The sequence below is a fragment of the Squalius cephalus genome, assembly GCF_949319135.1.
Source record: "Squalius cephalus genome assembly, chromosome: 6".
NCBI lineage: Eukaryota > Metazoa > Chordata > Actinopteri > Cypriniformes > Leuciscidae > Squalius > Squalius cephalus.
In genome coordinates this window covers 42066992-42089955 of record NC_137127.1, presented here as the reverse complement: position 1 = coordinate 42089955, position 22964 = coordinate 42066992, and the positions used below count along the sequence as shown (strand labels likewise).

The following is a 22964-nucleotide window of genomic DNA, read 5'->3' as shown; positions in this document are numbered from 1 at the left end:
CCTACAAAACCAACCCATTAGGACGGCTTCACATAGAAAAGCAAGAGCTGAATGTTCACTCAAATCATGCATTTTATGGAAAGAACCCAAGAACAAACACCCAAACCATTTTGAATGAAACAATAACGAACACAAGTCTTGAATCTTCGGGCGCCTATACACTAGAGCAGGGGTTTCCATGTGGCATGCTTTTAAGACTAGTTTCTAATAACAAACCTACATTTCTTTTTGGTCATATGTTTTTGTTTATTGGTTGCACCACATGACTTTGGTTTCACTTACAAAAGTTGGAAGGTACGACTCAATTGGATTGGCTACATTTAAATAACTAATCTCCCAAGGTGTCAACAACTGAAGCATGGAAATGCACCTTGTGTATCACTATTAAGACTCTAAATGTACCCATAGGCATTACTATATTGACTGTAGGAAATCTTTGGCTTTCATTTCTTTGCATGAATTTGTAAAAGTAGAAATCATTATTGTGGCAGTTTAAATTGAAAATCATATCCTAACATGCCATAATAAAATTATACCCCAATATATAATTTCATGACAATAAATTTCCCATGCCCTTTCACATCTGTGCATTGACATCAAAGGTTTATTATTGAAAGCAATGGAGTTGCAAGTTTGTCAATATAGCAACCACTTGGGTTACATTTAACATAATTAATAATAGCACTTAAACCATAATTTGATGCCTTGGGAGTGAGAATGGATTGAATATTAATAGGTTATTTATGGACCCGCCACTCAAGTCTCATTGATGTTGCAGTAAAGGTTCAAATTTTCCTCAACTTTAGGTTGCTTTACTCTTGCAAAATCTTGTTGTTGTTTTTTTCCTCTATGTCCTTGCTACACACAATCTCTATTGAAATCAATGGATTTGAAGTACTCTCTGACATAGCGTAAACTCCAGTACATAGGCGTCCTTGATCATTTATGTTATTCACTGTGGCACTTTAATCTATCTGGAAGTAAAACTTGAGTTAAAAGTAACAATTAGCACCAATAACAATAGACTAGACAGCTCTTTAAATCTGACTGACTTCAATAATTATGATTCAACATAAGCAGAAGGTTGCTTGCATTTGAAGCTCTTGACCTAGCTGGCTAACATTTTTTTATAGCATACTTTGTTATTCTCTTAAACCATTCATGGCATACATGTATTTCCTTTTTACTAAATGATTTAAAGCTCGGATGAAAAGTCCTAATGCTGCAGGTTAAAGGCAAACCAAGCACTACTGCTTTCGAATGTTCATAGCGTCTTTTTAATCAGTGATGTGGTTTTTATAGTCATGCTAGAACATAAATCCCCTGCAAGGCTACTGTACATAGTTACAGCTGACATACTGGTTGTGGTTTTGTTTTCAAAGCACATAAAAGACATGCATCCAACAGAAAGCAAGTGACACAGCATGTAATAAGCCCATGCAAAAAGTCAGTAAGCCATTTCTTAAAAATACCCAAAGCACTGCGATTTGCAAACAGCAATTAGAGTTGGAGAAGAAATTCAAACACGCTCACACACATACACAAAACTGAGACGCACAACTTTTTCAGCATCGGATCATTCACAATTGCTGGATTAACAGCTTATACGCTTACATGCGGTTTCTGAAGACTTTTCTTTGTGCGGCACTCCTTGTAAACATAACCAGACAGCTCCAAATGTTACAACAGGTCAGTGCAAAAATCTACCAACACTCAAATATAACATAACATAACCAAACCAAACCAAACCGCTCCAAGTGTTACAACAGGTCAGTGCAAAAATCTACCAACACTCAAATATAACACGCAACACACCTGAAGGATTCAAACATCTCTTTGAATCTAGGTGCAATGTGACAAAACAAGAAGCTATGTATATATCTTCCATTCTAAGCTTATTGAAACTATCAGTACATTTTTTTTGGTCATTTCATTTCTATTTGTGTCACATGCAAAATCCCACTCCAAATCAGAATATTTGATTGGCAGTGATTGTCAATCTAACACAACAATGGGAGAAACTAAAACATCCAACAACATCTTGCATCAGCTTCACCAAACAACCTTCAAATTTCCTTCACAGGTTGTGTTAACACAACAGTTGTGCATAGTTAGCAGCAGAATACAACTTCTGACAACAACAAAACAGTAGAAGCTAGACAGTCTGCGTCATATTTTCAGTTTGAAGTCTATGCCATTTACATGTGCCATTAAAAAGGTCAGCGGCTGCATTGTGAAGGTTTCCGACTGCCTTATGCGACAGTGACTTATTGAATATAGGCAGTAATAAGGTGGTCAGGGTGAGCTGCATCTGACATATTCCAGCTCCTTAATGAGCTTCCATTCTAGACCTAGCAGAGCACCGTCTGGTACCCACCACACATGCGGTGATGGTCAGATATTTCTCATTGACACGCTCAGACAGCTTGTGAAGGATTACGGTCATAAAAGGCAAAAACCTCTAGGGGTTCAATCCATCTTGTGCTTTAATCTAAGAATATAAAGTTAAATGCTAATAGGGGAGAGGAAAAGGCATAGCACACTTTCAGAAGATACACAAAGTACGCAAGCTTTTCTAGCTACACAAGCTCAATTTCATGAATTGTTGCACTTTGAAATATGTGCAATTCATAACACATTGATAGTATGCTCATATTTGATGATAATGACACTATAGCTTTAGCATACATTTTCTACTTCTTTGGTAAGATCGTAAGCAAGTTAGTCAAATCAAGTCAGTAAACTGTTGACATGTTTATAGCAAGCTGTATAATGTCTGAAACCATAGTGGACGTTATCAAGTGCACTCATTCAATCCCACAATGCACCACAATTACAGCTAGCCAATACCCATAATGCACTGTGAGAGTCGCGCGAGAGTGAACAGAAGATGGCGCCCACAGCAGAATCATCCATCCGTTTTCCAAACTGCTGGTCCAATGTGGCTACAGTGTAATATCATACAGGTATGAATTCCTTTTTAATTGATTATTAAATAGTTTGATTAATGTTTATACATAGTTGCCAATTGCCATGACAGAGCGGCAGCCCTTCCGGCGCACTCCAAATTCGCTTACTCGCTTCCATTCACTCCTTTAAGTGAACTATATTAGTGGACAATTGTAGGGAATAGTGAATGAGGGTATAGGGGGCAATTTAGGACACAGCCACAGTCCTTTTTTAATTTATTTTTTTAGCTAACTATATCGCCCCGTAGACAGTGGAGGATTGTTACCACTGCAATATGTTCCTGGCCAAACAATGACTTTGCTACTTTTGTAATTCACTATTAGGACAGAAAATAAGAAGAAAGAGGGAAAAACACACACCCTTGCTGAAACAAACCCCTGGTATAAGCTGGTATAAACTGGTTTTGCTGATTTCCCATCCTGATCAATCTAGCGTTCACATCGTTTAACTAGTCTCCTAGCCAGGCCATGCCGGCAGCTTCCCCCAAACCCCTCTAAAACCAGCAAACAGACCAGTCTCTCCAGACTGGGAGACCAGTTAACCACCAAAGGCTGGTTTAAACTGTTATTTCAGCATTGTCTTCACGTATTTATTGCTGTGATTATTTTGTAACTTTTGTGTGTAGCGTAAATAGCTGCCTATCTTGGCCAGGACACTCCAGCAATTAAAAACAAAACAGTTTTAATCTCAAGGTTTCCTGGTTAAATAAAAGTCTAACAATATAATGGGCATACAAATTATTTCATTGCCTGCTTTAACTTTATTAAACCATTATTTTAAATTCTCAAACACCCCTCATTAATGTTAATGACAAATGCTAACGCTAACAGGCTGCTGTTTCTAATAGTGTGGGGTCAAGGGAACAATTTGACTTCTGAAGTCTTTCTCTCGAATTTAATTACTGTGACACTCCACGGCTAAAACCATTCAACCACAGGAACCCATTTATGTATACTCTACCTCTCTCTCTGTCTCCATTTCTCCTTCCTCTGCTCTTTCTATGCAAGGTTTAGTCAGAGAGTGTCCACACTGTGGTTTGGCCGCTGTTGGTGCGACCACTCTCTCAGCTATCAGCTCTCAAGTATTAATCTGGCCTTTAATGGGATTAGATGAACTGGGGGCTTCATTATACAGAGAGAGAGAGAAATCCACAGGACTGGAAGAGTTGAAAGGACCAGTCTTCTTTCTCTAATTTCGTTCCTCTTTCCTTCAGTGCACCTTTCTGTCAGTCTCTCCTCAGCTCTCTCTCCATCACTCTAATTGGTAAACTCGTTTTGTGCCCCTCATTTTTTTCCCGCTGAAGGCGTGTGTTTATACTGCAACTGTATTTATGCCACACCATAACTAGCTCCAACCCAGACAGAAGCATTAAATCTGCAAAATGACCCCCATGAAAACTTATAGCAGATTATTTCAAACTGGAGGCCCCTTATAAAGCCTATAAACATTTGCCACCCAAGAGTTATTTATTTATTTATTTATTTTGAAAACATTAAAAGCCTCATCCATGTAACAAAATCATATGGAAATGAATGGTACATAGTTTCATTTTTATTAGTTTATTATATATATATATATATATATATATATATATATATATATATATATATATATATATATATATATATTTTTTTTTTTTTTTTTTTTTATTATTATTATGCTGTAAGTCTGTATAGTTTTCATACATTTTTATTTCAGTTTTAGTTATTTTAGCATATTAGGTTAAATTAAATGAACATAAGAACAAGCTGACATAAAATAACATTACATTTTTTATATTTTGTTTTATTTCAGTTATCATTTATTATATTTCACAATTATGTAATGTTTTTAAAAATGTTTTCATATTCATTTTTGCATAGAAAATGAGAATTGTTCAAATTACCAAATACATTTTGAGACAAAGGTCTTGTTAATTATTTTTCAAAGTAAATTCAATTATTTATTAAAATAAACAGAATATGGTACAGACTTTGCATTTGCAAATATATACAAACATATATATATATATATATATATATATATATATATATATATATATATATATATATATATATATATATATATATATATATATATATAGATATATAGATAAAGTAGTGTGTAAGTACATATACATATAATTCTTCAATCATACAGTATGTGAGCAATGAAAACAGATTTCCCTTAAGGTCTGCTTTTAGCTCCTTTGTACCTTATAGATCCTTTAAATATCTTTCAAATGACTCCACCAGGCACACAAGAGCTCTCAGATAATCAAAGGTATGGAGAAGAGAGACTAAGTCCTTGGAAGACTTGATTTGCAAAGGGAATCAATGGCAGTATTTGCCTTAAAGACAAAGTACTGAGGCATGAAAAGAAAATATGATGCCACACTGCACTTCACAACTCTGATTCTCCATATCCATCCTTATCATCCTATCGCACTATCAAAAACACATCCTTGAAAACATATTTTATTTCAGCTGAACTATGGTAGCTCAATGCTAGCTCGGTTGATAGAGTTAGTACAGGGAACATCCTCAGAACTTGAGCTAACAAATTGAGCTAACATTCTGGCAAGGTTATCTTAAAGTTATTGCTGCGTTCACACCATGTCGTAATAACAGTAATTTCAAAATGTTCTAGTCTGAGCTGGTCAGGTGGTACAGCGGTCACATGGTACAAGTCGAAGCTCTCAGAACATTCAGAGTTTGCAAGTTGTAGTTCAATGAGGATGAGAATTCCTTTAACAAGTTAGAATCTCAGAATTATGGTAATTACGACATGGTGTGAACGCAACAAACGTTCTTCCAGTAGCATTAATAAAATGTTTGTTCAAAGTTATCTGGTCTTTAATAATGTTGGCACACAAACGTTATTTATACATGAAGAGTTTGGTTCCAAAATGCGATAAACGCCATTTTGAAAAAAATTGAGTTTCCGCAAAAATCAGTATTGTACAGGGTCGGTATTGAAAAGTCAATTTTAAATTTTACGTAAAATGTGATATCCGCTGTGTTATTCTGTCATGTTTTCTCCCTTTCTTTCCAAACCGTGACAAACGCCAGTCTCCTTTCTCTGCAGAATGCGATAAATCCGCTCAACCAATCACAGCGCACCATTCCACGCATTGTAAACAGTAACGGCGGCGCTCTGAATACACCCGGCATCCTAGTTTTTCCTATCTACTTTGTACTTTTTGATCAACAATCAAACAAAATCTTTTATAATTTTGACGGCATTGATGAACCTGTGGTGGTTTCTGCGGTAGGGAAGAAACGTAAGCCATCGAAATCTAATCATTTACGTGAGGAGATTAAGAACACGAGGCACGCGAGAGGAGGAAAAATGCCGGCTGTTGCTTGTTCTCACACGACAGCATCAAACTTCAGTCACGCTGACACGTTGACCCCAGGGGATCTTTTGAAAAACTTTCAGTTGTTTTACTCAAAGTCAACGAAAACCGAGCAGGACCAAGCCATTTTACAGATGATCGCCGTCAAAAAAGTTTTCCTAGCGATGGCTGATTGAATGTATTTTTAGTCCAGTGCCTGTAATAAGATATTGACCGAGTTCAGAGGCTGTCATATGTGGATCAACTTATTTTGTTGTGTATTTTCAACAGTTTCAATATGAAAAATAACTTTTATATTGATTCAATGGATTAATTGCATTTTGAAAAAAAAGTGTCATGGATTTATTGCATTTTGGGGAAAAAATGATCAGTTTTTATAATAAATCTTTGAAAATCAAAATCTGGATTTGAATTTGTTTTGTTATTATAACCTAAAGATGCTATGTGAAAGTTTGAAACAGAAAATAGTGGTTTTCATCTTGCCACATTCTTGGTAAAGAAAACACATTTTTACTCAAATGAATCAAAATAGATTTATCGCGTTTTGGAACCAAACTCTTCACATTGTTCATGGAGCATTTTTCTGAAACATTTTACAATGTTTTTAAACGTTACCACTTGGTTCGTAATGTTCAGAGAACACTCAAAAGAAGCGTTCCCACAATGTTCAGAAAAATTATAAAATGGAATGTTTCCTCAACGTTCGTATAACCATGTTTTTTTTAAAAGCCCAGAAAAGCGTACCTGTGGCAAATTTTGTGCAAAACACAAAATATGTTGCGTTGTCCACGTTTCAAGACGTTTTATCACGTAGGAGTTTGTCTGTATCACCGCAGTTCTGAACTGAAATGTCCGGTGAGTGACACTAAAAGCTCAATGCTCCATTTTTAAATAACGTAGACCAGGGGCCGGTTTCACAAAGATAGACTTTGACTATGGCTTAGATATAGTAGGTAGTCAGACTTCAGATAGACATCTAAATCAGACCGTTGCACAAAGCACTTAAGACTCTGACTATCTTAAGTAGGACTACACTGCAATGCATTCTGGGTAAAATAAGACACTTTTCAAAACAAAAAAACATGGCGGATCGAGTAAGCGCACTCAACCACTCAGTGCTGTTTACCCCAGCGGAAAATATGTGTTTGTTGGAGGAGTATAAATGACGGAGTATGTTTTTATGTTTCCACTGTTCGATCGCGCCCGTGCCTCTCTCTCTCTGACACACACACACACACACTTCAGCATTGCAATCTTGACATCGCAGCCTGTTATTATGCAGCATTCACACCAAACGCGAATAGAGCGTCAAATTCGCGTCTATCGCGTCTAGTTCGACGCTTTAACATTTTGAATCCATTCGCGCGTCCAAGGCGAATAGGATGCGCGTATAAAGCGAGCGTTTGAAGCGAAATAGACGGGCGTTCAGAGCTATGACTCCACTATGACTCTACTACCCCCAGTTGTGTGAGCGGTGTATTGCATTTCACGCATCGCCTCCGCTTGCGTCCACTGCTCAGACTATGAAAGGGAGCGCGTCGATCGTTGCTCGCGTTGACTATGTAACGGCCCTAACAGTTACAAGGACATTTTACTTGGGAATGTAATAACTGGAAGAAATGTTTAAATTATGAGCCATTTTCCCTTTTCTTTTGGCAGTTTGTAATGTAACTGATTGTTACTGCTGGTTGCCAAGGTAACAGAGTCTTAGACCTAAGTTAGCCTGGGGGTAAGGTGTCAAATTTTTTTGGTCTAAATTAAGTCAGTCTTTATTTTTGTGAAACAGTCTAACTTGCATTAGACTAGTCTATGAGCAAATTTTAGACTTGTCTAACACTATAGACTGGTCTAAAATAGCTTTGTGAAACCGGCCCCAGGGATGGGCAACTTCGGTCCTGGAGGGCCACTGTCCTACAGAGTTTAGCTTCAACCCTAATCAAACACACCTGAACAAGCTAATCAAGGTCCTCAGGATTACTAGAAAATTACAGGCAGGTGATTTTTTCAGGGTTGGAGCTAAACTCTGTAGGATAGTGGCCCTCCAGGACCGAAGTTGCCCATCCCTGCCCTAAACCTACCCGATAGTGTTAACAAAAGCAAATGTGACACAGAAATGCAACCACGGCATTTTAGCTCTTTTTCGAGCTCTCCACATCACAAGTACTCAATTCTGAGCTATCGAGCAAGCTTAGTACGTCAGTAAAACCGATTATATGGAGCTGGTTAAGTGATGAAAACTCCAAAATATATTCGTTTACAAATCATACACTATGCTAAAAAGTGTTTTGAGGTCATAACATAATTGTGCAATTAAAAGTGCTTGCTGTTTTACTGCCTCCAGTGTTAGCAAAAATGTTGCCGTAGGTACATTTTTCCAAAAAGCCTGCATTGTTTTTTAACATTTAAAAAACTGGACGTTTTGAACGTTCAGAAATATGAGAACGTTAGCAAACCATTCTTTGAACATACGGAGCTACCAAGCACTGAGCTAAAAACAAAAAACTGCTATGCTACGTAAGTGCCGTTCATTACCTCAGGAACTGCATCTTCATAGAAAAATCCACATACATTGTGTGTGGGCCTGTTGTTAATCACGCTGGAGTAATCATGTTACCACAACACTAATAATTCAGCAGTCTCTGGCTGCTTTTCTTCATCGGATGGCAGGGAAGCGGAGCGAGGTGACAGACACGTAACGTGTTTGCGTGAGAGGCGCTGGGGGATCTCAGACTTCAATGCCATGTCGCCAAAGGCTACACCTGCCAGAGGATAGATAAAACCTCACTCGCAGTGTGTCTCCAACTGCCCTGATACTATTAAAGCTGACAAAAGAAACCGCCTATTAACACGCCTCTGGGAATATGCAGATATTGGCGTAATCTTGAGTGGCGATGGACAACCTGAACCCTGGTGAGAATAACTGGTCGAAGAACCATGAAGAAACGTAATTCAATCAAAGCGCGTGGATTTATAATGCGTGACATCACAGTCTTCCTGTTTGGCTAATCATTAGCCGGCTTTAATATGCTGTAAAAATGTTTTTATTCATCTGTAGCAAGTGTTTACATTTATTTACATTCATTTTCTTCCATACCAGCATGTGAATGTGTGCAGTCTGTTGTGACAATTACTTGCAAACGAACACCGTCCAACATATGTTCTCTGAGAACCATGGAAGTAACATGGAAATGAAAGTAAATAAATAAACACTGAGCTTGCAACAGACACTTGAACAGACGCTTGACAGCTACTTTATAATGAACAGGTATTCACAGAAAACCATCTATAAATACACAGAATAAAAATGAAATAAATAAATATAAATAAAAGTCTCAGTCAGACAGGGATCAGGAGGCTGCCGTCAATGTCATAAATCTAAATGAGCTGATGAGCTGCTCTACTCGTCTCATGTGAGATTGACGACACTTCTGAATTTAGCTCTTCCTAGATAGTGTCGGATATGTGTGTGAAGAAAACAGCATCGTGCGAATGTGCGGCTGTTTATGTTGTAATATGCGTATGAGAGAAAGACTCAGGGGGAGTTCAGGGGTATGAAATACTGTTGCTGTTTACTAACTAGGGGATATTTTCTCACTCGCACACTCCCAGTTATTATGCTTTCAACCATAATGTAAGTGTGATTATACAAATATTTTTTAATTATCAACCATCCAGAACACCATAGCAACTATGCAACAATCAGAACACTTTAGAAACCACATATCTGTCAATGAGTTTTCACAGATAACTCCACTTATAGTTTATAGAGAAAATTGTGACTGAAACATTCTCTTAATTATCACAATTTGGGTATCTTTATCTTTAGTCAGGACCATCCCAAGCATGGGGCGGGGCCCAGTGTGTAGTAGCAGAATAATATTTAATTATATATATATATATATATTTTTTTTTTTTACATTTTTTTTTTATTATTATTTTTTTTTATTAATATATATATATATATATATATATATATATATATATATATATATATATATATATATATATATTTTTTTTTTTTTATTAATTAATTAAATAAACTATATTAATTATTATTTTTAATGGATTAATGCATTGCTTTTTTTTTTTTTTTTATGCATTACTATATAAAATCTGCATAAATCTTTTTAAATAACTAAATAAAGCCTGTTTCTAGGTGATTCTTGGTTACGGGTTTGCTGCTGTTTTATGTGTATGAGCGTGTCTATACAAGCAGCATCACAGTGAGGGAGGCCATTCACATTCCTAACCTCTATCACCATCATGCTCTAATGCAGAAAACTGTCCAACAGAGTCAGGGAGACTAGATGAAAGTCAATATAAAGATAGGGAAATCGAGCAGCGAGGGATGTGAGCAGAATATAGTGAATGGGCCAAAAAAAAGAGGGAGAATAGGAAAAAGAGAGTGACATAAAAAGAGAGTTAGGGAGGGCCGGTAATGGAGGAGGATGTGTTTACTCAGTAATTCAACTGAGAGACCGTCAGAGAGCAAGCGAGAGAGAGAGAGAGAGAGAGAGAGAAATTGCTTGTTACTCTCCTGACTGGATTTGCCCACGGTTGTGAAGTCATGGAAATGTAATGCTGCCACAAAGGATAAATCCTCATCAGAGAGCTAAACTCAACAAGCAAACTTTCTCTCCAGAACGCCACACAAAAGGCTCCTTCTCTCTCACTTTTCCTCCATCCGCTTATAGCATGCCATCATTCCTTTCCTTTCTTCCACACAAGGCTTTGCGCTTTAATCAAATATGGGCTAATATTCCAGGTTCGAAGTTAAGCTCATCTCGATTGACAATATTTGCGGTATGCAGCTAATTACCACAGAACATAATTTAGACTTGTCCCTCAGTTTGTAAAAACGCTCTGACAATTAAGTACTTGCTGATTTTTTTATTTATTTTTTAAATTCTGTCATTATTTAATCACCCTCAATGATTAAAAAAATTTTTTTTTGAGTACCACCCGTTTTTTGTATTTTGTTCTGTGGAACTCCAAAGGAGAAACTTCCACAAAGAAAGTCATAGTGTTATATTAGTCACACTAAAATACTATTTTAGCTTTTAATGATACTATGACTTACTTTTCATTTTTATACTTTCCGGTTTCATTTTAATTAGAAAAATATTTAGTAATGTGGTTGTGTGTTTTTTAAATATATCAAAGTTTCATTGTATATATTAAAGTTTTTATACATTTGTATTTCAGTTTTAGTTTTATCTTAAACCATCAAGACTAAAAGAAAATAGTAAATGTTGGTTTGGTAACTACCAAATACGAAAAAGTTTCTAAAATAAAAATAAATGTTAACTAAAATAAAATAAAATAAATATTCAATTAAATTAAATATTTATTTTATTTTAGTTAACATTTATTTTTATTGTAGAAACTTTTTCGTTTTAGTTAACCATCAGCACTGAGTCATTCCGGTTTGAAATGACACGAGGGTAAGTGAAAGATGACAGATTTTTCATTTTTAGGTGAACTAACTGTCAGTTCTAAAAATTTCAACCTTTGAACGTGAGCCTGCACTGAGAGTGATAACATGACGGAAATCTGTTGACATCGAGAGACGGTGACACATTTTATGCTCTGACCTGAACTCATGCTGGCATCCGCAGCTCATGAGAGATTTTAGACATAAGCGCTGGTCTAATCTCATTTAGTTGCGGCATCCTCGTATCAAATGATTTCTCTTCCTGATAGATAATCAGAATGACTGAGCATCATGACGGCACACGCTTGCAGAACACGATAAAGGCGAGGCTTGCCGTTTCTAAGCTATGCATGAGATCCTGACCCAAACAAGACTGAAATTAATAATCATTATAGCAGATGAGCTGTGCTGTTTGTCGAAGGTAAACATGCCCTCTTCATCTGGCTGTCAGGAGCAGCTGGCGTCAGAAGAGAGGAGAGAAGGACGAAAGATTATGTGAGGAGAGCATCACTATTGGTATCACTTAGGGTTAGAGATCAGAACAAACCGCAAACTTAAACATATATAGTGTTAAGCAATTTGTCCGACATAGGCTACAAAGATTATTGAAATGTGTTACTATTGTGTCAGTCTACTTCAAAATGTCCTTTTAAATTCAATGTGGTACTTGCCATCTTTGTAATTATTCGTGAAAGGTACTAGCCATTTCTAAGTAAAACATTTTTAATGTAAATCAACACCAATTTTTTTCAGTACGCATTAAATCATTTCTGACTCTAAAATCAACCATACATTAAAAAGTGCAGTAGTAACATACATTTCTTCATTCATTTTCTTTCGAATGCATCATTATTTTTAAAAAAAAAAAAAAAAAAAAAAAAAAAATTTTTTTAATTACTGAATTAATTATGAATTCATACATTTTTTTGGAGAGTGGCATTGCTGTGTTATAAGTTAAAATGATCTGATATTTTAAGAGACATATTAACCAAGACATCTCTGTCAAAAAATAAATACGGCACTTTCCTAACCAAGTTATATGCTTATTGCATATTTAAAATATAGTACATTGTGTGCAGTACATACTGCACAATAAACAGTATGCTAGATTCCCCTGTGTTGTTTTTGGGTCTGTTTTTTGTTTCTGGATAATTTTGGTATGCTCTGTCTAATGAGTGACTCACTGCTGAGGCTCTGACCCAGGGTTACAGTCTGACCCACTTACACACCCTCCCAGGACTGATGCTCACAACAGTAACCGACAGCGTGATGACAGGAGGAGGGGAAGGGAAGACGACAGAGAAAACTCTGCACTGGCTGTGTGTCCTGCAGTGTGAATACTCCATCACAGGCAGCACACCTCCTCCCACAGAGAGCAGAAAATGGCCTCCGTGGAAGGAGGGGACTAAGGGGAGTCATAAATCGCAGATATGCGTCGTGGATGTCTTCAGTCGTGCTGCTCCCATCGGGAACATGCACATCTGCCTGTGACGGAGCAGAGACGGGAGGAGGAGGAAACCTTGTTTGAAATGAATGGGAGAAATCTTAAACAAATAATAAAAAAAAATGTGTAGAATTTACTTAGAAACAAGTTTCACTCAGAAATCGCCAGTACATTTCTCAAATAATTGCAAAGAAATGGCAAATTACATTAAATTCAACTTTAATATAAATAAATATATATATATAAAAGTGCAATATGGTTGCTTTTGAAAGGAAGTTTTGCCATGTTGAAAAACACAACATTGTTGTTCATCAGCTTTTGCTATTGATGCTGGATGCTTTTTAACTAGCTTAACCAGCAGGTCTTTGTGGTAAACCAGGTATGGGGAACACATTCACTATTAACTACAACTTTTGCCTCAATAAACTCCTAATTACTGCTTATTAATAGTTAGTAAGGTAGTTTTTAAGTTTAGGTATTTGGTAGGATTAAGGGATGTAGAATGTGGTCATGCAGAATAATATGTGCTTTATATGTACTAAAAAACAGCCAACATCCTAGTAATATGCATCCTAATAAGCAACAAGATAATAGTGAGAATTGAACCCTAAAATAAAGTGTTACCACCAGTTTAATTAGGAAGATTTCAGAATCAGAGCCTTGTGAGAAATTGTGCAACAGTGCTTCAAAGTTCGAGTTTTTTTCATGACCCTCTTTCTCCTCTCCTAACACTTTTTGTCTCTCCTCAAACCAAAGCTGCCAAAATAATGGCAAAATGCCTGACAATTTAACTTTAAAAAGGGGGAAACAGCTTCATTCTAGCTCAATTCCCCTAGCCCCATGTTAATGCATTATGCAGATAATGCTGTATTATGTGATTTTGGCTCATGATATGGAAACAATTGTTTGGAGATTTTTTTTTTTTCACCCAAAAGAAATAGTGCTGTTGCTGAACTGTCCAAAAGAATAATAAAAAAAAAAAAAGGAAAATGTGACTACCAGGGTCTCTTGATTCATGTTTCATGTTTTGTCAGAGCTCAAGTATATATATTTTTTAAATGTAAATATTAGGACTGTTAATAGACTATTAATGCCATCATATTTTTTGTAGTTAATATTTCACAGTTTTGAATTTGCTGAAATTTGACTATATATAAACATAATATAATAAATTATATATTTGCATGTATATATGAATATATTGAGCGGGATGTTCTTTTCTTAACTAGCTTAACTAGCAAGTCTGTATGGTAAACCAGGTTAATTAGGAAGATTGCTATCATATTGCGCTCCATGTTGGAGTCCCAGCTCGAGGTTTTTTAATGATCCCGTTCCCTTTTCTACTCTCTTAATGCTTTCTGTCTCCCCTCAAACTGTCCTGATTCAGAAGCAAAATTCTGCTTGTTAAAAAGGCTGTCATTTCCTCTAAAGAAGTACAATTTATTATGACTTTTTTCTGACTTAAATATATCATTGAATTGTAAGCTTAGCATACAGTTTTGAAGATCTCCGACTTTGATCATTTAAGAAAAGATGAGTTACTTGAAGTACTGGAAGGCCTATTACTTGCATAGAAAACAGCCGGTGAGTTGATTGCCTTTAAAGATCCCATGAACAAAAATAAAAATAATGACAAAATGTTTTACTTTTAGCCATGTGCATTAGCTTTAAGGTCATTTATATGCTTGTACTGGTAAAAGTTAGACAAATTTAAAATGTTCAGTCTTTCTATTCTGGGGGAAAAAATGTTGAATCATGTTGCAGATTTTGCACAAGCAAATGTTCTCCATCAGCGTGAAAATGTCCCTCCCTCTAATTCCACCCATTACCAGCTAACAAATCATAGTTCATACCGTAACTAAAGCCTATTGGCTATATATATATATCCACAGAAACTTCCTGTTTCAATCAGAAATATGTCAACAAAGGACAGAAAAGTATGGAAGACTTTTTATCTCAATTGCGAGTTTACATCTTGCATAATTCAGAATTGCGAGATATAAACTCATAATTGCGTGTTATAAACTCACAATTGCGAGAAATAAACTCGCAATTCTGTCTTTTTTTCTCGCAATTGCAAGTTTATATCTCGCAATTCTGAATTTATAACATGCAATTGTGAGTTTATGACATCTTTTCTCAGAATTGTGAGATATAAACTTGCAATTGCGAGTTATAAAGTCCAATTCTAAGGAAAAAAAAGACTGACTTTTTTCCTCAGAATTCTGACTTTATAACACTTAATTGCGACTTTATATCATGCAATTCTAAATTTATATATCCCAATTGCGTGTTATAAAGTCAGAATTGCAAGATATAAACATGCAATTCTGAGTAAAAAGGTCAGAATTGCGAGTTTATTTCTCACAGTTTTAAGTTGTTAGTATATCTCCCAATTCTGTCTTTATAACTCGCAATTGCGACTTTATATCGCAATGTATATCACATATCGAGATGTAAACTCGCAATTGTGCGAAAAAAAAAGTCAGAATTGTGGGTGAATTATCTGTGGCGGAAACAAGCTTCCATAGAAAAGTGCTTTTATCGAACAACTTCAAATGGATTGGGTGTAGCTGTTTCTCTCTCCTAAAAAAAGTCTCTCGCACACCCAGTTGAGAAAGAGGTCGAAAAAAAAATATGGAGAGGACGATGTGCACAAGCTAATATCTTATTTAGATAATGAGGCAGAAGCTTAGTGGGAGCTGAAAGTGGAAGTCACTTCCCGTAGAGAGCAGAACAGGCCTGACTTCACACTCCATCAGTCCAGCACACTCAAAACTCGCCCAGGTGCTCGCCCGCCGAGGCTCGTGGGACGTGCCAGCGCTTGCCCACGGCTGGGCGGCACAGACCCCCCGACGCGCAGTTTGGAGCTTGCTCTTCAGTTGCCTTGACAGCCATGTTGTCCTTGTGGTGAGAGTTTAATGATACACAAAATCCACATGTACGTCCTGCGGAGGGATGAATTATGCAACAGGCAGCGTGTGGGAGCTCACAGTGTCATATCAGTCCGATTGAGACCGATTCCGCAATGACAAGCAAGACAAACAAATTTCACATCGCTGGAGGGATGTCACACCAATCAAGACATTTAAAATGCCTCATCAGGTTGATACTCGGAGAGAAGAAGGGGATGAAAGAGAGGGATAAGACGGAATGAGAAAACAGCGGAAGTGAGAAGGAATGAGGCTAATTTCAGGTTGAGTAAACGCAAGTCGACGTGAGATAAAAACTGATCCTGTTTGCTCTCTTAATACACATTTCTGGTCTTATATAACTGATCAGTGTACGATTTTCCACATATTATGTTTCAAAATATAACTTACTCCACCTCTGAAATGACCTTCCTTTTTGTCAATACGTTCTCTTATTTTTTAATTATTAGCCCCTCTTTTTCAGCAACCTGTAATATGGAAATCACTCCGCCCCGCCCTACATTTTATTTCATTCAATATCTTATTTTCCTCGTAAATATGATTAGATGCATCACAGAAGCAAAACAAGTTGTGTATTTGTAGTGCATTTCTGTATTTGGTTGCGTTGTGAGAATTTGCAGCACATGTGTTGTCAAACTGATGATGATGTTTTCTTAATTTTCTATCTACATGTGTTTTCTGGAGTTTTTGTTTCTATTTGCATGTGTAAATATCTCAGTAATATCTTACAATTATATCACACAATTCAAATCACACCAAGGACGATGACTATAATGATACCAATACAGATACATCTCTTAAAATCATTGTAAATATAAAAGAATAGCAGAGTCCACGCCACAACTAACGATAATGGCACAGATAACTGATATAGTTGGAATCATTTTCAGAATGATTTATTTTTTTCAGCTGATGAACAGCCAATCAGAATCCATCCTGTTTTAAGAGCTTGAGCATTTAAAACAACAGACGACAAAACTGCAGTGTGTGATTGGAATAAACAATATTGTCCGCTGGTGTGGACGCTAATTTACATATTATAGTTACCGATCTTGTTGTGAACTGCCATAAAGTAACAATTGTGAGATATAAAGTTGAAATTATGAGCAATAAAGTCACTTTTTTGAGAAGTAGTCCCATTAGTGAGATAAAATTGCAATTAGGAGAAATTGAATTGCAATTATGGGAAATAAAGTTGAAAATATAAGAAATAAAGCTGAACTTATGAGATAGATTATGAGAAATAAAGTAACAATTGTGAGATAAGTGGAAATTATGACAATCGCAATTATGAAAACTAGTCTCATTAGTAAAATAAAAGTGCAATTAGGAGATATATAATTGCAATTATGAGGAATAAAAGTTAAAATTATACAAAATAACGTTGAAATTATTAGAAATAAAATGGAAATTATTGGTTTCATTGGTGATAAAGTTGCAATTAATGATAAAGACATAATTACTTTTGTATTTAATTTATTTTTACTCTGAGGAAAAAATGTACATTCATTAAAGGGATATTTCACCTCTGGAAAGATGAATGTGTATTTAAAATAGGTCATTTATGTAGAAGAAATGTGAAATTATTTTTGAATTTGGAGCCCTCTAGACTAAGAAAAGCCAGAAAATGTATTTTTGGCTTATGTGGATGAAAGACAACAACTCCCAGAATGCACTTGCTTCGCTGCGCTAGGAGGCCACTCCCAAGCCACGCCTACCGGTTAGAGAGCAGTTGTAAACAACAAAGCTAAGCTACTAGTCTCCATGAGTCAGCCCAGGTTTTTGAGATCGCACAAAATGTCCGGGATTCGGCTTTTGCGTTCTACAGTCGCCATTCATTATGTTTACTGTGGCGAGCAGGACGAGGCTGACGGCCGCGGGAGAACGGCGCGAGGCCGGTGGCGTCATTACTGAGACGCACCGGTCTCGTATCTCTCACGGAGGAGCGGGTATTTTCTTAGCAATGTTAAAACGCACATCAACCGATCACTTGTTTAGCGTTCATGTAAACTACATTCAGATTCACCAATCGGAATGAATTCAGTTAGATTGAAACAAAAGGTGTGCATGTAAACAATGAATGGCGACCGCAGAAAGCAAAAGCCGAATCCCAGACATTTTGGACGATCTCGACGGCCGGACATGTCCGGGAAAAAGAGGATGTATGGTAACTCCTACTACTCAGCTGTCTCCACAGAACAAGAGCCTGCTAGCTTAGCTTCCAAATAAAAGACGGCTGACACTGTGTACATTCTGTGAGTGAGATCCCAAACTCTATGGGCGGGTTGAAAACATGCGGGACAGCTCCTACTACTGCCTGTAGTCTTTAGCCTCTGGCCAAAAAATCCTCCGATGACGCAAAATGACGATTATTGCGTCATCGGAGGATTTTTTTCCAGACAAAAAATACATAAATCTCTCGTCTCAGGGGGATATGAGGGTGGAAAGCACGGTAACTCGAAAATACTACAGGTTTTCTACTGATACAAAGCTTAATGCTAAATCCTGAAGTATCCCTTTAAGAACATCCATCCTGTCTTCAAGATGACTGAATGACAGCCGACGTGTGTGATGGTCCATTTCTCCCTCTGTCCTCCTCAGAGGCCATAAGAACAGCAGGAATCATAATTGTCGTATGTGTGACCAGCTCTACACTCACTGGGATTTGTATAATTGGAGTTTTGTATGGCGAATCAGCCCTTTGCTCCGAATCGTGGCGTGAACGAATTTCAAATGAAGCCTGTGTGATGTGAGCGGAGGCTATCAATATATTAAAAGCCCTGACGTTTTCATGCAAATGAAACGCTCCTCCAATGACTTCTTATCAATTCATATCCCGAGCTATCTCTCGCCTTCTCTTTGTGTCGTGTTTCACTTTCTTTCTTTCTTTTTTTGTGCCGTTTTGCTGTCTGCCGCTCTCTTCCTCTTCATCCTTCACATTTTGCTCTCTTGTCAAGCCTGGGAGGACAGAATATGTGACAAGAGCAAAAGAATAGGAGGGCTTGACTCAACCACTTATATAAAAGCCAGTAAACACCCCTGTCCCGTCATCCGTACATTCACTCTCCCGCCTCAAGGGCTCGTTTACGTTTACATTTTATTAAATCGTCTCAAACGAATCCCAATATCGGGTCCACTCAGGCGTTACTTCCCGCAACAAGTATTCCTTTATTTATTTATACTTTCGTTGGTGTGGCTATGTTTTATTCATCTCATTTTCACCTTGTGGTAGGCATTTTTAACCTTCCCTCTGCTTTTATTCCCCTACCCTTCAGATTTTTCCTCTCATTTTGAACTTAATTTTCTCACCGTGGTGTGAGGGATTGCTTGCTCAGGCGAGCGTGAACAGTTGTCAGCGGCATGTAGCGGCGTTAAGCTAAGCGGTCTTGGCTCTCTAAACGAAGGGGAGCGAAGTCACCTATGCCACATTAACCCATGTTGAGCAGCACTGCTTCAAACCGGTGACATCATGGGCCTTCCTGATCAGGCCGAGAGTGTCAGTAACTCACCTTAAAGGTGCAGCCAAATGAAAATGCTCATAATTTACTCACCCTCATGTCATTCTATTCTATGATTTTCCAGATGTAGAAAATGCGGATGGAATCACAGAATCCTGTCATAAAAAATGGATTTTACAGTATAACGTGGAATGCCACAAAAACAATGTGGTTCCATCTACACATACTGTTGTGTTGTCATGATCTGCGGTCTTAATATATGACGATACTCCACATGAACTTCATCTCAAGAGTAACTTCCAGCATTTCACCATTTAATTTAATAAAACTATCATCGACATAAACTCAAAGGACTTCATGACAACTTTTGTGACATATTACCATTGTACATTAGTACGTACTTATCAAAGCAATTATAGTAATTATACTATTTTTAATAATAAATTTGTATTAAATCAAAAATACAACAGATGCAAAAAAAAAAATGCAATATATGATATAGGGCTATAATAAAAAATAAAAAAAATACATTATTTAATTGTTGAAGTTTTATGAATTCAACTTATTAGTAGGGCTGTCAAAAGATTAATCGCGATTAATCGTATCCAAAATAAAAGTTTGTGTTTAAATAATATATGTGTGTGTACTCTGTATAATACACACACATGCTTGTATATATTTAAGAAAAATGTGTAATTTATATATAAAAAAAAAATTTATATATAATATAAATTATATATAAATATATACAGTATATGTATGCAAATATTTCTTAAATATATACATGCATGTGTGTGTATTTATATATACAAAATAATTATACAGAGTACACACACATATATTATGTAAACACAAACTTTTATTTTGGATGCGATTAATCGCGATTAATCTTTTGACAGCCCTACTTATTAGACATGCTTTTTGCTTACTACATTAAACAAACTAATAAAACTGAATCCATAAACATGAAAATGAAATGGATTTCAGAGATTCCTATTTTTTTTTTTTTTATTAATCTTTTAATATACTGTTTTTAATTATATACATTCCATTATGAACTGCTTTCCAATTACAAAAACACATTTTTTATTACTTAATTTAAGCATTAAAATGTGACAGGAATATCTGCCACTGTATATTATTTTTTTCACAACACTTTTCATTTATTTTGACCTTCGATTTCAAATTCTGTAGCGCTGCATTCTGTGCCCTCATTATGGATTTTGACCTTTTTGCAATTCTCCGAATAACTCAGTGATTCAAGTTCTGCTGGCATCACATCTGATGTAAGTACGTAAATAAGTCAGTAAATAAATAAACAAACAAAGTCTGATGATGGACAGCTCGGCCACTGCTGCAGCAGCATCACATATTATCCAGATCAGTAAATGAAGATATCCTATGCTAATAATGCTAACTCAAATGTTGTTTAGAAACTAAACTCCTGCAAATAGAGACGAATCTGTTAATAAGAGAAAAGATGGGGTCAAAACAGTCATGATACTGTTTATTGAGTAGGGAGAGATCAGCAAAAGATAGAGAGGGAAAGACAGAAAGAGAAGAGAGAAAGGGAAAGACAGGAAGAGAAGAGATAAAGGAGATGGAAAGAACCACGCGCTTGCCCTCTTCTCTTTCTCAGGCGCGATAATGAGATAATTACGGGACCATCTTACACCACTCATTCTTATTCACTGTTCACATAAAGATGAGACCAGCAGTCTTTAACACTTCCCACACAAAAACTCAACACACAGTTTGAAAAGACATAAATCTCTGTATTCATATCTTTAATTACAGATCCCCACAGTTCCTCTGATGAAGGAATCTCTCGAAGGCTAACCGCTTCCTCAAAAACCCTAGACCTCGAGCAATTTCATAAGACAAACCTGCATGAAATTCAGACATGTCAAAGGAAAATTCAAAAATAGATCATGCATTCAAGCCTGCTCTTAAAAAATCAAAATCAAAATGATATAGTAATTAACAGATTGAGCTGTAAAGTTTGTGCTTCGCGTCAACCATTTCTCAGAGGACAGGATCACAGATTAGACAATTTATAGACGGTAGGAATATTCAGGTAAGTTTTTGTAAATATAAAGATCAAAGCAAGTTGTCGCCAGTATCATTTGTTAATTATGAATTAATCTGTCTGTTAAAACAAAGGTTTGGTATTTTGTTATGTTACCTTTTACATCTGCTGTTTCATTATTCATTATTTTGTTGATATTCAAGTTTACGTTGGTTCAACTTTGCATTTGTAGTGTAAACAAACCAGCTTGTTGTAATCGTTTTCGAATGCGTAATCGAATGTGTGCTCACTCTGCGATTTCACTTTTGAATTTGCTTACATTCAGCAGGGAGGGGTGTGTGTGTGTGTGTGTGTGTGTGTGTGTGTGTGTGTGTGTGTGTGTGTGTGTGTGTGTGTGTTGGTTGTGGAGGGTGGGGGTTGTACATACAGTAACTCGTTTGGAGCTCGCAAATGCCCTTCCTTGGCACCGGCCCTGAACAGGCTATTTAATGGCCTGCGATCAACATGTGTTCAATGAACTGTATCTTGTTTTTCCTGACCAATAATGCTGGAAATGCAAAAAAATAAAAAAAATAAAAAATAAATACTGAGAAACATTCAGTAGAGTAAAAAGTGTAATACTAACTTATCCTAACTGCAGTATTGCTAGCCTGCTAGCATGACTCTTCTCTTACGTTCATGTGTTTACATTGTAATTTACATTCCACTGCTGGTCAGTCACAGAATACAAGAACAATGAAAGATCCATTTCTTTTGTTTTTACCCTAGTTGTGACATTAGAGACACCACTAGCACAGTTAAATGGCCTGCAAATGAACCTGGCGTTAAATTGTTTAACACTCCTCATGCATTCAACTTCAGCTATAAAGCGTTCACTCCTCTTATCTTCAAATCTCCAGAGAGAACGAGAGGGAGAGATAGTTAGCAAGAGAGATAAGATGAAAGATTCAGTTCTGAAGAGCTTTGCCAAAGCACTACTGTTAATCTACAGCGCATGAGACAAGCGATCAAACTACTTGACAAATTACGGCTCCTCAGAGCTTTTTTAAAAGGGGAACGTCCGCTGAAGCAGATTTTTAATCAAGATGCACTAGGGTGGGTCAGGGTACTTGAGATTCAACCCTTTATATCTAGAGGAATCGTCTGTATACGCTGTACCCTGTATACGACGCCGGTTTGTAGATTTCCATCCAATTGTGTGCAGAATAACCACGTTTGACGAGGTGAATTTCAATGGAGCCAGATGTTTATTACTCCATGTCTGAGCACCGAATGCGGTGGTTCCATGCATGCAGAGCACGGGTCATATGGAATGCATTAGTGGCCACAGGGTTTGGGTAAATTTCCACCAGTACGAAA

At 36.7% G+C, this 22964-nt stretch overlaps 1 protein-coding gene across 6 annotated transcripts in view; it reads right to left on the bottom strand.

Moving 5' to 3' along the window:
- Positions 1 to 22964, bottom strand: part of nectin1b (nectin cell adhesion molecule 1b) — a 246888-nt gene that overhangs the window by 135585 nt on the left and 88339 nt on the right. The gene's annotated exons all lie outside the window — the stretch shown is intronic.